We start from the raw sequence: 16165 nt of genomic DNA on the forward strand, positions 1-16165 counted from the left end.
AACTCCAGGGGGTGCAACAGTAGGGTAAGTGTTGGATAGTGTAGGGGTACAAATTACTATTCTAACTCCAGGGGGTGCAACAGTAGGGTAAGTTTTGGATAGTGTAAGGGTACTATGCATTGTAATGGTATGCGTTGTAATGGTATGTGTTGTAATGGTAAGCGTTGTAATGACATGCGTTGTAATGACATACGTTGTAATGACATGTGTTGTAATGACATGTGATGTAATGGTTGCGTTGTAATGGCATGCAATGTAATAGATGTTGCGATGTAATGACTGCGTTGTAATGGTAGTACGTTGTAAAAGTTGCGCTGTAAAGTTTGTTTCCCGCTAAAGGGCCTCCTGAACAGGACCCAATATGCCTCACAAATAAGATGACTTGAGGAGGAAAAAAGATTGCATAGCAAAGAGGTATAAATACGTACAAAGTTAGAATGCATTCCTTTTGTGTTTCTAAAGGGGAAAGATAATTTGCCTGTGAAAAAGGAGTAAAATGATGCACTAACATTGTACTGTTTTATAGCTAGTCATGCCAGTCCGCTCTCTATGCCATCTTCAACACATAGACCAATAAGAAGTCAAACTTTCTTGATAGAATCACAACTTATTCTATTCAGATGAAATGTTAACACTGTAACAGTTTTTTAGCCATAAAAAATATCGTAAATCGTAAACACTAAAATATCTGTGACTTCTTTTTTTCAAAGTATTTTATTAATTTTTATAAACAAGTACATTAGCATTTCCGTTACGAGGTTCCAGCCAAACATGGTTGGTGTTGCAGTAATTACAGGTACTTTGGTATACATGTTTAGCTTAACCCCTCTACACTGACTTGCTGGGAAATTAGGCACAAGATGATAGAAAGAGAGAGGATAGGAAAGAAAGGGTGGAGATAGGATACAGGAAGGGTTCTATAGCAGTGAGTCTAGTCCGGTTTGTAGCCTTGGTTGAAAATCGACACCCCCCTGGGGTGCACGAGTGGCTTCACGGGGGTTCGTAGGAGTCTAGATACGTGTCGAGTGACTTCTACATCCCCCTAGTAGCTGGTGTCCATGGTGAGTTTTGCAGGGCAATGGTAACTGCGCCTCTGAGGTACGTCACCCAGTTGACCCAGCCTTTGTATGAAGTCCTAGCTGTATCCTTCCAGTTGGACAGGACCAGTTTCACTGCCGCGGTCAATTAGAGGTCAAGCAGATCCCTGTCATGCAGTGAAGCAAGCCTTGTGGTCATAAATGCGGTGTTGAGGGAAGAGATTTTTTATGAAATCAAAGATTTTCTCCCAGAACGTTTTGAGTTTTGGGCAGTAGAAGATAAGATGTGCTAGATCCCCCTTCTCCTTGCCGCAGTTCCAGCATAGATCGTTTTCCCTGAGGCCTAGCGAAGCTAATCGAGCGGGCATCCAGAAAGCCTTGTGGCGTAACCGAAGTGTTGTTTTGATAGTACCGGCGAGATTTTATTTTGTGAGGGGGAGGTCCACAACAAAGCCAGCTCTTGCTCATTAAGTGAGATATTGCCTTGTTTTACCCAATAGTTAGTTGACTTATTGTTAAGTTTGGTGGAGTTTGGGCGTAAAAGTTTGTAGAGGTGCGATACCTGATGACCTAGTCTGTTGATTTTCGCCATATACTCTATAATTGACGGGTTGGGCGATGATAGTTTGTCTTTGGTTGGGGCAATTTGATTTTTAGGAAGTTGTAGAAATCAATGTCAAGTAGATTATGTTTATCTTTCAGTGTGGCAAACGTGATGGGGTGGCCCTCTTCCTCTAGTTGGGCTGCCTTTCTCCATCCATGTGTCAAGGGTTAGGTATTTCCCTTTGTATTTGATCTTGCTGTTGGCCCAAAGAGACTCCCATTTTGAGTTCTTTACATTTCCCTTTGTATTTGATCTTGCTGTTGGCCCAAAGAGACTCCCATTTTGAGTTCTTTACATTTCCCTTTGTATTTGATCTTGCTGTTGGCCCAAAGAGACTCCCATTTTGAGTTCTTTACATTTCCCTTTGTATTTGATCTTGCTGTTGGCCCAAAGAGACTCCCATTTTGAGTTCTTTACATTTCCCTTTGTATTTGATCTTGCTGTTGGCTAAAAGAGACTCCCATTTTGAGTTCTTTATGCTGTTCTCCAGTTTCTTGTCTATTTTAAGTAGGGCAATGTTTGTGTTTTTGAAGATTGGGCTGGAGGCGTGAGTGTGTTTGTTAGCTGTTAGCAGCACCAGCGGGTTGATGTTGTTTATTATTGCTCGCTCGACTAGTAGCCATACCGATGTGTATCCTTGAGGGGATGACATCCAGCAGGCCCCTTGTTTTGCTAGGAATGCAGTTTGGAAGGTTCTAAAGTCTGCTAGGTTTAATCCTCCCAGTTTTTTATCCAGCCTTAGTTTTTTAGGTCGAGGACTGAAGGCTGCGCTTGCGCAGTCTCCGGGAGGAGATTTAATGATTTTGAGTATGGGGGCTTGAACCCGCCTCTCTCATCCATTGGCTGGCTTCCTAAACGGAGGCCAGCCATTGGAGGAGAGGGGCATCACTCCGGTCAAGCCCTGTCTCTTTCGGATTCAGGGGCCTGTTTTTTTGCGTTCTTTCGACTGTGACGTCATCCGTCACTCAGAACGCCAAAAACACGCCCCGGAATCCGAAATTTTTGGATGTTTGCGGCCGCCATTTTTTTTGTGCCGTTTTTTCTTGTTTCTTGTTTTTTTTGAGAGGATAATTTGTTTTCTCACCCCTCCTAAAATATCACCCCCAGCGGGATTTGTTTTTCTGGGTACTGGCCATTAATGCGCTTTTGCTTGCATACACCACAATAACGTGGGACAGCCAGTGTAACACACCACGAAACGTTCCAAATAAACATGCACCGAACAAGTGACTGAAATCCCCTTGGGTTGCTGTTACGGTTTCAGACCACCCCTCGACTGTCAATGAGCCTTTCTTTTCTATTTTGGGGTGAGCGGCTGTTGATCGTTCATTTCCACTGATTATACCTGGGTGGAGGGAGAGAGTAGGGGGTGTACCCCTGGCACGCATATCATGATTTAATGCCCTCTTTTTCTGCGGCTCTCTCCATTGTTTTTTTTGTGCCACTGCCGATGCAATAGGAGGAACAGGGATCCAGCTAGAACGAGGCAGGCAGGTTTGTGGGATGTGGCACATCGCGTGTGATTCATAAAATCATGAATGGTCCAACCTACGAGATATGCAGTGTGTGTGTGCGGAGGGCGAGGGAGGGGGCGATGATGCTGGTTTGTTTTGCACTGCTCTGGAGGTGCGTGGGTGTGTTGCACGTCTGTTCCCCCTTTGCCCCAATTCCTCGGACGGTATGGGTGTTAATACCAGGCACTGCTTGCCTCAGAAGAATAGATCTCTGAACACATGTGGGCTACAGATATGCGACCGTGTTTTCTCTGTGTGCTTTATTTCACCCTCCCCCCGCCGATTCATCTGCTGGATTAGTTGATGAACTTGGTGGCTTCATGGAGGCTCCGCACGTCCAGGGTTGGTCTCCATTTTTGAGGCGAGAGAAGCAGCTTTGACAGGTGTGAGTGGGGACCATGCCTCGGACAAAACAGATACACCCCAAAAACCTCAGAGGTAAGAGGTCTTCGTTTGTTTTTGGGAAGGGGTGCTGCTGCATTGCATGTAACTCAGCTGTGGTTTGGAATCGGGGCGGGCATTCGTCCCCCTGGTACCCGCTGCTGACAATCAATGTGAGATTTCCCGCCACCAAATGTGATAAACGCATGCAGTCACAGGGTGATGCCCTAGTACATGGTCGCATGATGATGTGATTGTCTGTGAAACATGGAGGCTGTGCTTCGCCTTTCAGTGGTGCGGCAGGTGGGCTGGCGTTGCTTGAAAACATTGCCTGTCTGAGGGTTGGCTCTGGTGAGCCTTTGTATCCTGCAATAACACTGCAGCGCCTTGTTTGCCCAAGTCCTCGAGCACTGCAGACACATCGCCTTCATTTAGCAGCGCCACAGAGTCCTTTATTGTCCAGGGGGCAGTTTGGCGCGAGGTCGAGAGTTCAAGGGCGCGAGGTGCGAGTTACTCGAATAGCTGGAAGGTTATTGGATTTTCAGCAGTTACTTGTGTGACAAACAGTTAGTTGTTCACCCTGTCACCTTAGCAAGTAAACACCAAACACGTAACGATGTGCGAAGACGAGGCGCCTTGGACCCCAAAAGTGACATGCCATCACCTAAACGACTTGTTCATAGCATCGCGTTGCAACCTAAATAATAATAATAATACTAATAATACAGCGTTTTATAAAGCGCGAACAGCTACCTCACATGGAGGTGTCCCGGCGCTAGAAGAACAAGGACCAGAATTAAGCGCCTAGCGCGGTTGGGTGAAGAGCCAGGTCTTCAGCATCTGCTTAAAGCAGGGCTCGGAGGGGGCCTGCTGAAGCGCTGGGGGCAGGGTGTTCCATAGTGCCGTCACATTGGCCGAGAAAGATCGTCCTCCCAACCGAGCCTTTTTGCTCGTGGAACTGCAAGCTGAACGCGGCAGTTGGAGTGGAGAGAGCGGGCCTGGGTGTATTTCGGCAACCGAGCTTTCAGGTAATTCGGGCAGGTGCCATACAGAGATCTAAAGGCCAGCGTGAGTGCCTTAAATTTGATTCTGCTGTCTACTGGTAACCAGTGAAGTGAAAGAAGGTGTGGAGAGACTGAATGCTTAAAAGGAATCCGCATTAGCAGTCTCGCAGCCGCATTCTGGACCAGTTGTAACCGCTGAGTTAGGTACTTTGGTAAACCCAGATAGAGGGCGTTTGCTTAATCCAGCCTTGATGTCACTGTTGCATGGATTACTGTTTTCCTGCAGCCCTCTGGTAAAAGTCGCAGAATCTTCCGAAGATTCCTCAACTTACACAGACAGCAGCCAACTACTTGCTGGATGTGCGAGGCAAAGGACAAGCTGTTGTCCCACCGCACCCCCAGATTTTTTGCCGTTTGGCTAGGCGAAGGGGCCTGTCCCATCTCCGCCGGCCACCACAGTTCCGAGGGAGGAGGGGAGCCTTTGCCAAAAAAGATCACTTCCGTCTTGTTTGCATTAAGTTTTAATTTGTTTGTGTTCATCCAGCACTCAACGTCTTGGAGACAGCCCTTGAAACTCGAAAAGGACGCCTCCGACACCTCCGAATACGGAAACACCAGTTGGGTGTCATCGGCATATGAGATTGCCTTGACCCCCCAATTGGCAATCAACGTAAAAAGTGGAGCCAGGTAGATATTAAATAATAGTGGGCTAAGTGCCGACCCCTGAGGGACGCCACAGCTGAGGACCTTGGGTGTTGAAGAAACAGTCCCCAGCGCCACCTTCTGTGTTCTCTGAGTCAGATACGACTGTATCCACCCCAGCGCCTGATCCTGGATGCCTACCTCAGCCAGTCGCCTCAACAGCCTTGCGTGGTCGACCGTATCAAAAACAGCCGACAGATCCAGGAGCACCAGCATCACTGAGTCTCCTGAATCCATCGACCACCTCACTGACTCTGCCACCTCAATCAGTGCTGTCTCAGTGCTGAAGCCGGGTCTAAAGCCTGATTGCGTCTCATGCAATATCCTATTTTCTTCAATGAATTTACTTAACTGCCGCTGGATTATTTTCTCAAACATTTTGCCCGGCGCTGCCAACAGAGAAATCGAACGAAGATTACTAAGGTCCGTAGGATCCCCGTTTGGTTTTTTCTTTAACGGGAGGAGGGTGGCATGTTTCCATATCTTCGGGAACACCCCGGAGGAGATGGACATATTCCAGATATGCTGCAATGTGGGAGCCACAAAGTCAGCCATGGTGCTCCAGAGCTTAGGTGGACAAGGGTCGTCAGGTGACCCTGACTTACAACGACTTAGTTCCTACGTACTGTTTCTCACACGTCAAAGCGAAAAAAAATGTGAGTGACTGTCTCATTTTGCAAGAAAGGTGACATTTTATTGGAATGCAATACGCCCTAAGTATTGACATATATATTCACTTTCTCACCACTTTGTTTGAAATAATTGTAGTCCAGCATCGATTTTGATAATTGGAAGGCGTTTTTCAAAATGCCATTGTTATACATCATGTAATTTTGGAAAAATATACACAAACATTGCACAGAGAGCAACAGGTTTTGCCTAGGAATGCTCGGGCAGGATGAACCATCCTCCAAGAGTAAAGTTTCTTTGTATTTGACTGTGCATAATAGTATTATGTTGGTGTTTTTAAATGAAGTTGTTTAATTACGTTGAATCAAGAGAACACATGCAGTTCAGTGCCCCTTTGAGTGAATTATGCAGTGTGTCTTGTCCTAGATTCAATGATTGGTATGTGTTGATTGAATCCATATCTTCACGTTTAAATACACTTTTCTAAAACATTAATGGCATAGTTCTGCAGTCATTTTGTACTATGCCCTTTCATCTCTGAGTTTATAAGACACTCTCCATTCTCATTTTATATTTGCTGTGAAAGCATCATAATGCACCAAGATGTAGTCGTCTATACATTGATTCATGGGCATTACATTTCCCTACAGCGAGAAGTATGTCAACTGGGTATCACTCTTCATACGTGTATGTATCATTCATTCTAAGTGGGCTGATATATTTGCCTAATAAATGTGCACACTTCTGCAAGGTGCAATTGACCATTTATGGTTTGGAAGGATTGGCATTTCTTTGACCTTGTGTGTGTGTGTGTGTGTTTTTTTCTTTTTTTAGTTGTTTGCTTCCATTAGCCTAGGACCTGCCACAGTCAGTTGCAAAAGTTGTAGTGTTCAATATTCCTCTTAGGTGCCTCTGCCTTTAAGGGATTGTGATGGGTCCATTCACACATGACATTGGGTATGAATCTCTTCTATAGTATTCAAATAAAAACAGGGAGCTCAAACAGGCAAATAAATAACAGGTGGCAAAATAGCTTCCATTTCTGTATTCAGAATGATTCACATACACTTACTTTTTGCTTACGTTTGTATGTGTCCATAGATCTTGGGAATCATCCCAAAACATAAATCCACGTCTCAAGCACTGATCCAATTACACTGACTTCCTATATGTAAACGGATTCAGTTTAAGGCACTTTGCATTTCCTTCGGAGCACAACAAGGCATTGGCCTCAGTATCTGATACTCTTTCTGCGTTCATCCACTAGTGGAAATCTTGTATTCCCTAGGTTTAAGAAAATCAACTGGGGAGGGAGAGGGATTACCGTGGGGGGTGGGGAGCCACCAAGTACTGGGGAATGGTGGCTCTGTGTGTGTGTGGCTGTGTGTGTGGCTGTGTGTGTGTGTGTGTGTGTGTGTGTGTGTGTGTGTGTGTGTGTGTGTGTGTGTGTGTCTGTCTGTCTGTCTGTCTGTCTGTGAACGTGGCTCTGTGTGTGTGTGTGTGGCTCTGTGTGTGTGTGTCTGTGTGGATAGCTTTTTTTGTAGTTGGCTCTATGTGAGGGTGGCTCTGTCTGTGTGAGGGTGGCTCTGTGTAGGTGGCTCTATGTGAATGACTCTGTGTGGGTGGCTCTGTGTGTGTGGGGGGGTGGCTTTGTGTGGGTGGCTCAGTGTGGGTGTAAATGCAATAGGTCATGCATTTGAGAGCGATTAAGCTATTGCAAACACACAAGGTTCTCTGGGGGGAGGTTGGGTACACACAAGGTTCTCTGAAGGGGAGGTTGGCTACACACAGGGTTCTCTGGGGTGATGTTGGCTACACATAGGGTACTCTGGGGTGAGGTTGGCTACACACAGGGTTCTCCTGGGTGAGGTGTTCTCTGGGGGTGAGGGTGGCTACACACAGGGTTCTTTGGGGTGAGGTTGGCTACATACATGGTTCTCTGGGGTGAGGTTGGCTACACACAGGGTTCTCTGAAGGTAAGATTGGCTACGCACAGGGTTCTCTGGGGTGAGGTTGTCTACACACAGGGTTCTCTGGTGTGAGGTTGGCTACAGACAGGGTTCTCTGGGGTGAGTGTGGCTACACACAGGGTACTCTAGGGGTGAGGTTGGCTACACACAGGGTTCTCTGGGGTGAGGTTGGCTACACACAGGGTTCTCTGGGGTGAGGTTGGCTACACACAGGGTCCTCTGGGGGAGAATGCTCCAGTTAGCTGATGCGTCGTGTGTCAAAGGGGGGCAGCCATTTATCAGCTGTGCTAGATGCGCGTGGCATAAGTTCTCGGGAATGTCTGCTTGTCTACTCTATCCGATGTACAAGGCAGGTGACTACACAAAACGGACGCCGTTTACACTGTAGCTACAAGGCCCTGATCTTTCATCTACTTTTATTTGTCAAGTAATAGTTACATGTTACACGATGTTACATTAGATTGTATAGATTGCACGGGGTTTACGAAACTAAAGCACCATTATATCGTAGGTATTTGCATTTTACTATTCACCATCTTTATCCCTATATCTACGGTTGCCCTATGGCATCTATGTGTTGCTCATGTAAGCCTGCTCCGTTTTTTGCGTTCTGGGAGTTGTAGCTATGACATTCTTGTTAGACAACAGTGCATTAAACTGAACTGACATATATATACTTCGCAAGGTGCGGGCTGGGGAGTGGGGGTGCCTGTACTTTTCAATTATTCCGAATAGTGAGTACCTGTTCTACTGCAGTCCTAGTGCACGCACTGCACCAGTGCCAGAATGCAAAGAGCATAACAACGCATCGTCCACCCACATGGAACAACCTGTGCTCCAATTTCTGCAAACTCATTTCTAAATATTAAGGCATAACTTTTGCAATCGTCGACTTTATTTTACAGCCCGGTGCAATCGAATATTTAACTGCAACGTATACAGTTAAAGTGCACCGAGACTGTAACTCCCAGAATGCATCAGCAAGTTAAAGTCCAAACCTGTCCCCATGATATACACCTGGTGACGTGAATCAAATGCCAACTACAATAATTAAAATAAAAAAATCGGACATGAGCCTGATTGAGATGCAAAGGTGCTGTGTACATACAACAAATAACCACAGTAAAAAAGCTGATCAAATTCTCACTTCAAAATACATGCAGACCAGGAAGGCCGATTGTGAAGTCAGCTCTCGCGCTGGGAAAATAAGGGAGAGGAGATGTACATAAGTCAACTCACCAAGGAACAGACAGAATCCGTTTCGGAAAACCAGGCCGATTTAGTTCATGAATCGCTTCTTGAGTTACTTCCAAACGTTTGACAGCAATCACATGGCTCCTGGGTTTAACCTGTTAAGTGCCATCCCACCGGCAGCTTGGGTTACTGGTTTGTTGTTTCCATGGACGTGAAACCGACAACAACGCGAAGGAAAAAAAAATACTAAATCACCTCTCGAAAAAAATTCCCAAGAAAAGACAACAAAAAAAGCACACGGGTATTTCGCCAACAGACAGAAAGAAACATAAGATCTTCGCAACATCCACCAAATGTGATAAAAATATATTAAAACAACTGAATAAATATATTGTACTTGGTTGATAGCAGGTTGGTGTCCTGAAAAACAAGTCGAACAGGACCCACAACAGAAACACTGCGTTCCCTGGGGGTGAGAGGGCTCCAGTAAAATATGCAATCCGGAGACCTTCTGTCCAAAGGGAGCAGGGGGAGGGGAGCACTGGGAAAACCTCAGGAATTCAACTGCAAACAAAAGTTCCCTTTGGGGAATAGAGATGGGATCTGCGAGAAGGGCAAGCGGGGATCCGCTGCGACCAGGGGGGGGGAGAGATCCCTGGCGGTCGCTCAGATACCCTCAGGCTGGGCAGGTTTTGCCCCTTTTACGGGAACCTGAACTGCACTTCGCCTCCCCATGGACTCGTTGTGGTCTCTTCCTTTAGACTGTGTCTGATCCCAAAACAGTGCAAAGGTCTCCAAGTGTCGCCCAAAGTCCTCGGTGGATAAAAGTAACAGAGGAGGCAGGACAGTCGCTACCAGTGAAGCACAGTCCTTGCGGACAAACTCGTAATTAATTAAGCGCCAGAGCCAGGCATGGCATTCCTGTCCCAGAGTGCGAGGTGAGGAGCGCGCACCCCCATGGACCTCGGTGCCCCGTGCCTTCGGCTGGTGTCAGTCGCCGCCTGCATGGCGCGCGGCATGGCACGAAGACTGCACCATCTCTTCCTGCTGCCAGGCCTCCCCGGGTGCCCTGCTGCCGTCGCCTGCACAGCTGGCCTGCCCCCGTGGTGTCACACAATGCACCCGGAGCTTTCCATGACGCAAGGGCCAGCCTGAAAGTTTGAAAAGCCTTCAGGCACCACCAGGCAGAAGCAAGAGCAACAAAACACTCTTCCCTCCTCCCCGCCGCTCGCCACTCCAGGGACGGCTGCAAGGTGCGCTGCGCCACCCAGCGGCAGAAACAGAGCACACCGGCCACTCTTTCTTAGATATCTGGGTCACGGTCACATAATTATAGATGCTATTCATTGAACTAGTTAATTAACACGCGTTTTAGCCACAACCTGCCCTTTTGAAATCGTAACCCCGAGCACTGGCAGCCCTCTCCATCGGTTTTATGCCACTTATCGCTCAAATGACTTGTCATTGAAGTGCGAACTCCTTCAAGCATCCACATTGTCATCAATTCTCTTTACGTGTCGACCCTCTTGGTGGGTTGATTCGAGGCTTTGGGTTTCAGGCGATGTCCTGTGCTGACGACAGTCTGACTTTCTGTCCATCATTGTGGGTATGGTTCCTTCTCCTGCCTAAGAAGTGAAAAATAGCAAAATTAATAGCTTTGTCAGTTACAATGTCAATAGTTTTAACTTTCGCAAATGTGACACGGTTAACGAGTAGAGGTAGAGGCGGAGGAAGCGGACACGCCCATTCAGTTCACAGTGCAGAGCGGAGCAACAGAGCAGTAGAGCCGCAACCGCCGGCCGCGCTGTACCACCCACCCAGCTCCGGCCTCTGCAAGCCACCGTTAGCCGAGCCGAGGTGAGCTGCGAACCGATGGGCGAAAAGCGGAAAAAGCGGTAAACTTCCGCGGCCGGAGACCCGCAGCTGCAGCAGAGAGCGGATCACAGGGGAAACCGCGGGCAGACCCGCCGAGAGCCGCGAGCTGCGCGAGCCACGTCGATCCGAGACCGTTGACCCGTAGCTGCAGCAGGACCTCAGGAGACCGCAGGAGAGAGCAGCATAAGACCTGCAGCCAAGGAGGGTGAGGAGAGAACAGCGAGTGGTGAGCCTGGTGCACCGGGCATTTAACTATACAGCATTTCTGCCGCTCAAATCGGAGTTGCACAGCCACAGTCACCTGCAGTCCAAGCGAGGGTGCCGCTTGTGGGGGCCAAGAGGCGTGCAACCCACAACTAGCCAGTTAACTAACAGCAGTGCCGCCCCTGTGGAACCGCCGGTGGACACTGTGATGCAGGTACCAGCCACAAGGGATTAAGCGCAAAGGGGTGACTGGGAGCAGTGTGGATAGACCAGAGGGGTTGAGCAGGGTTCAGGGGAGTTCAGGGGGACCCCTGTGTTTCCCTTGTTTCCCCCCTCCTCGCACCTTAAGGATACCAAGCTCGAAGCTAGTACCTCACAGACTTCTCTGTTCTGACCAGTTGCGCCGTGCCGTGCCTAACCACGCCCCGCCAGACTAAGCGCAGAGAGCACAGAGGTAACGGATCGCCGACCGCCGAATCGCCGGAGCACTGTGTGGTGGTGCGGAGCAAGGAGCGCGGGGAATCGGCGCTGGAGAAACAGTTTAGCCCGTGGTCAACGGACCCTTGCCAAAGGCGGACCATCGGGATAGCCGGCAACAGACCGGCAACAGACATCCTCCCCAGCCGAGGATTGCTGCGAGGCCGGCGGGGAGGAGCTGAGTGTGACGTGGGGAGCGTGTGCAGGAGCCGTGTGGGAGCCGTTGCGAGCAGGGAGACTCGCCGAGTGCCTGGCGCCACTAAGAAGGCAATCTCTGTAAGAGACCTCTGCGGACCGAGCGCACCCAAGCAGCCCCTCCCTGGTAAAACGCGGAAAACGCGGAAAACAAGCTGAACCAGCTGTGTCCAAAAGGCAGCCTTTTGCGAAGCCTAGGAGCCGGAAGCAGGCAATAAAGGGAGTGGAATCTATGCTCCAGCCATCAAAAGGAAGGATAAACAACATCTGAAATTACCCTTAGAGAAGTATTCTCGGCAGAAATATAAGTGGGGCAAGGCAACAAGGCAGCAGGCGGAAGGCAACTGAGGCAGAACAGAGGTAAGTGAATAACTTTTATTTTTTTAAAAGGTAAAAATTAAAAATAATATTAAAGTGTACCACCTAAGTATATCAGTTACTGCTTAGAAATGGCACCCAAAAGAGGCCAAAAATTACCGGAGGAACATGGAAGGAGTAAATCTTTGGAAGGCTCAAAATCCCTCAATGAAAGCCAGGAAAGTCTTGCGTCTTCTATGGAAAATAACAAAGGGGCACGAAAGAAAAAGAAAGTCAAAAGAGCGACGAAGACTGCCCAGAAGGGAAAAAAAGGTGGTAATCAAACAACCTCAAACAGAAAGAGAACACAGCAGCGCTAAAATCTATAAAGGAATTCGTAGGTAAACACTATAGAACTTTAAATCCAGCAATAGCGTCTGTCTTAGATGAAGAAATAGCGGTAATTGGCGGAGAAATCGGGGAAAAAGGCTTGCCAGATGAAAACCAGAGTCGGTCAAACCAAGGAGTTCCCCAGGAAGAAGCCAACCCTGATAACGAGGAAGGCGGTGTGATCCATAGTCCCTTAAACCTGACACTACAGAGTCAAAATCAACAAATCTCGGCCCCTCGCCTATCATCTTCACCAAAAATGTTCTCTTTGATGTCAGTAGGGACGGAAGGTCAGAGCGGAAATGATGACCAGAACCAGAGTATCATCTGGGGAGGAGCCCCGGACCAACTTCTACAACAGCAACTACGACAAAAGTCCCCAACACGGCAAGAGTGCCTAAGGACAAGCTATCCAGCAAACCAAAGCAGAAATATCACACAGGACTCGGTGCTCTCGGATACCCCATCATCCTCCCTGATGGAGTTAATCTTGTTAATGCAGAGAGCGCTCCAAGGAATCCTGGAAGTAACCCTATCAAACAACGGAGTAATGAAGGCACAGAAACAACACTTAAAGAAAATAGAAGAAGAACTTGGAGAAATAAAGTGCCAATTGCCAAGTAGGGTAATGCCAACAGACACAGTCCTACCAAACAAGGAAAGTGACAGGACAGTAACGGAAGAAGAAAGCTTGGTTTTTCTCGAAAGGATGCCCAAATCTGCAGAACAAGCAGCAAAGGAGGTAGTAGAACCCGTGAACAACGTGTACATATCAAGAAGACCCATGCTGATAAAAAGGCGTGGAGGGTATGTTACACTCGGGACTAGGAACAGGAAGGAAAAAACCAGGAAAACGAACCATGCCGGAACAAGAAAAGAGAAGGAATCAAGGAAAGGGAGGGTGGCCCCAGGATTAAATGCCTTAGCCCCAATATTTATAACACAAAGACCTGTACAGGTGGCGGCAAAAACTCCTATGCCCCCTAAATTGGTGAGAGTACCAAAGAAAAAACAATCACATAGGGAGGCAACAGAGATTCCCCCCTCCACCCGTATGACGAGACAAAGCGTAAGGCTATTGGATGATCCGGCCACAGAACAAAGGTGTATAAGACCACAGACACATGAAGAACCCATTATAAGAACCAAAAGCCGGAGAGAAGGAAGAACACGCACCAGCCATCAGCAGAACGAATTAAACATGAACTCATACGAGAGAGATGACAACAAATGGGTATTCCTGGACCTGTTACCAGCAGGGAGGAAAGGAAAGTCTGGAAGAAACATTAACCCCCCGAATAGGGCACATGTCCTGTCAGCATTCGCAAAATGCGCTAGTCTGAGGGGGATCGGCACTAAAGACCTGCAGCACGTTGGATTTGTAGAAAACAAGCAAGGAAAGGAAATAACAAAAATCACATTATACTCAGACCTGGTAAAAAGAGCAATCCTGAATGCCACAAAGGAGATAACGCATCAAGGATTAAAGATTATCCCAGAGAGAGATATAAAAACTGTGAAAGATAATAATTTCCTAAAACAACATGCCGGGCTGCAGAAGAGACAAGTAATCCTATATAAAGAAACAAAAAGTGATCGAAACTCTCTGAACATTATAATTGAAAACACAGGTAATGATTCCTCATGGGGGAACTGGTCGTTTAACAGCACCCACGCGGAGGAAAGCATCGAAAGGAATACAGTGGCTACAGATGAGGAAGGAGAGCTGAGTGACGTCGAATAGGATAAAGGGGGTCCGCAAGACCTAGGTCTCTTGTCTTGGAACGTAAATGGGCTAGGCAATGAACAAAAATGGGAACACATAAAGGAATCCATAAACAAAGTAGACATTACCTGCTTGCAAGAGACCTGGTTATGCGACGAAACCCCAACCTTTGATGGTTATGCCCAGTTACATCAGCCGGCCATAAAGAAAAATCGTGGGAGGCCCTCTGGGGGCCTCATGACCTTGGTATCAACAAGAGTAATGAGGGAAATAAAACTGTTGAACACACAATGTAAATGGGTACAATCAAGCAGAATTGAACTCTTGACGGTGGAGCTAAAACACAAAATGATGATTTTATTAAATGTATACATGCAGTGGGAAAATGGGGAGGAGTATGAAAGGGAAAGGAGGTTTTTTAAGGAGGATGTAGACAGTATTTTAGAAAAATACTCCGCAGACACAATAGTGATATTGGGGGACTTCAATCATAAACTAAATCCAAGAAAAGCAGACCTTTATAATATGGAACAACTAGAGGCATATGGTATAAACCCCGCAAGGTTCCCAGTAGGGGAAACCTCGAAACAAGACCAGGAATTAATACATATCTTAGGAGGCAGGGGTTTTCACTGTGTTAACGGAAGAATAGAATCAGATACACCAGCAGGAAAAACGTTTATTCAAGGGCAGCAGAAATGCCCAATTGACTATATATTCCTGCAGGCCTGGAATTTTCACCAGATAAGATCCTTCAAGTTAATTCAAAATGTGATGAGCGATCACAAACTCCTCCATATAGTAATAATGGGGGGTAGGAAACAACAGAGAGAAACAGTGATAAACCAGGCGGTTGAGTACCCCAAACGAGTGACGACACGTCTAACTGAGGAATATCTGGAAAAAGTGAAGGCCACGCAAATAAAAATGGCACCTGCCAATTTTGAAAATAAAAAACTGGAATGGTTCATCTTAAAATTAGAAGAACTGGTTCAATGCCTCAAGATAAAACTAAAAAGAGAAGATCCCAATAGGGTAAAACAAAGAAATTATGGTAAAGGCTTCTCAGTAGTATGTCAAAACAAGAAAAGGGAGATAAGAGCAACACAGAGGAAACAAAAAAAGACCTTTTCACAAGAGAGACATGATCACCTGGTAAAACTGAAAAAAGAATTCAAGCAAATGGTACTCTCTACTAAAAGGTTACATAAAGAAAAATGCTGGTTAGAACTTTTGGAAGCCATAGAGAATAAAAATCTAAGGAAATTCTGGCAACTAGTAAAGACAGCATCTGGCACTTCAGAGGGCGAATTAAACTGTGTGGTGAGTGAGGCAGCATGGGATACATACATAAGGGAATTGTACGGGGCAAGGACTCCTAGTCAGGAGATGGAGACTAAATCATGGCAAGATATTTCTGAAGATCGCCTTGCCAAATTCAACGTAGAACAAGTAGAGCTCACAATAAAAGAACTCAAGCTAACCCGGGCAGCAGGCCCAGACAATCTGCCTGCAATAATTCTGAAGACCGAGGTTACATGGTGGGCAAGTTTCCTGGCCAATATGTTTCAGGTAGTGTTAAAAGATGGCGCAATGCCTCCAACCTGGAAGGGGGCCATAATCAGGCCGATACATAAGAAAGGGAGTAAAGAGGAGCCAAGAAACTATCGGCTGATTAACCTCCTAGATATTGGAGAAAAAGTGTTCTCTAAAATCGTTTTAAAACAACTGAATACATGGGTAGAAGAGTGCCAAATAATCCCCACAGAACAGGGTGGATTCAGAGCAGGCCACTCGACAATAGATCACGGGTTTGCTCTATGGGCGCTGGCGAGGAAGTCGACGGAACAGAACGGCAAACTATGCTGCTGTTTCGTCGACTTCAAAGCAGCCTTTGATTCTGTAGATCGGGCCTGCCTATGGGAGACACTAAAGAGACTAAATATCCCGACAGATCTCTTGACC

The 16165-nt window shown here is 46.9% G+C and overlaps 1 protein-coding gene across 1 annotated transcript in view; it reads right to left on the reverse strand.

The window, feature by feature from the left end:
- Nucleotides 1-10270, reverse strand: part of SNX33 (sorting nexin 33) — a 158385-nt gene extending 148115 nt beyond the window's left edge. The window contains exon 1 of the mRNA XM_086959299.1: nucleotides 9082-10270. The gene's annotated coding sequence lies outside the window, so the exon portion shown is untranslated. The remainder of the gene's footprint in view (nucleotides 1-9081) is intronic.
- Between the last annotated feature and the right edge of the window lie 5895 nt (nucleotides 10271-16165).

This window comes from Lissotriton vulgaris, chromosome 2_2 (genome assembly GCF_964263255.1).
Source record: "Lissotriton vulgaris chromosome 2_2, aLisVul1.2, whole genome shotgun sequence".
Lineage (NCBI taxonomy): Eukaryota > Metazoa > Chordata > Amphibia > Caudata > Salamandridae > Lissotriton > Lissotriton vulgaris.